Source organism: Corvus brachyrhynchos, unplaced genomic scaffold (assembly GCF_000691975.1).
Source record: "Corvus brachyrhynchos isolate BGI_N302 unplaced genomic scaffold, ASM69197v1 scaffold65, whole genome shotgun sequence".
Lineage (NCBI taxonomy): Eukaryota > Metazoa > Chordata > Aves > Passeriformes > Corvidae > Corvus > Corvus brachyrhynchos.
Window position 1 is genome coordinate 2,241,416 of NW_008238365.1, and position 676 is coordinate 2,242,091.

At 65.4% G+C, this 676-nt stretch overlaps 1 protein-coding gene across 1 annotated transcript in view; it reads right to left on the reverse strand.

Moving 5' to 3' along the window:
* TINAGL1 (tubulointerstitial nephritis antigen like 1) overlaps positions 1-676 on the reverse strand; it is a 21,627-nt gene that overhangs the window by 20,298 nt on the left and 653 nt on the right.

Below are 676 nucleotides of genomic sequence, written 5' to 3' on the forward strand. Positions count from 1 at the left end.
GGGGCGAGCGGCTCCCACGCAGGCATGCGCTGGAACTTGGGAGCGGCTCAAGGCCCTTGGCTCTGGATTTGTTGGAGCAAAGGCGTTTTGGCAGCAGCTCCCACCACCCAGCTCGGGCCTCGCTCTCCACCGAGCCCTGAGGTTTACAGGAGCCCGCAGGACCGCGACACCTTCCTCTGGTGACATGCTGGTGACATGCCACAGGTGCCCACACGGCATTCACTCACCACAGGTTGCAGTTCTCCCGGTACGTGGCTCCCGTGGGATAATTGCGTCCGGCACGGGCACAGCCTAGATGGGAATGGGAGAGCCCCTGGTGAGTGCTTGGCTGTGCCGGGGGTCCCCACCAGCACCCCCATATTCCCGGGGGTACAAAGCAAAGGGAAAATCAATGCTGTTCTTAAATCCGGGCTGCACCTTGGCACCCCCAAAGTTATGATGGGGCTCAGTGGGTTCCCCCCCGGTGCAGGGTGGGTGGGAGCGGGGCTGGCTCGGCGCCGGGAGGGTTAAATATGCTCAGCCTGGCGGGACAGGGATAAAGGGGCCGGTTGTGCCCGGGAGCTGGCTCTGCTCCGCAGGGACTTCTGAGAGAGCCTTGTGCTGCGAGCTGGGGGCTGCCCGTGCCCCCTCCTCGCCCCCGGCCGCCCCCGCTGCCGACAGGGGTAAGCCAGGGGCA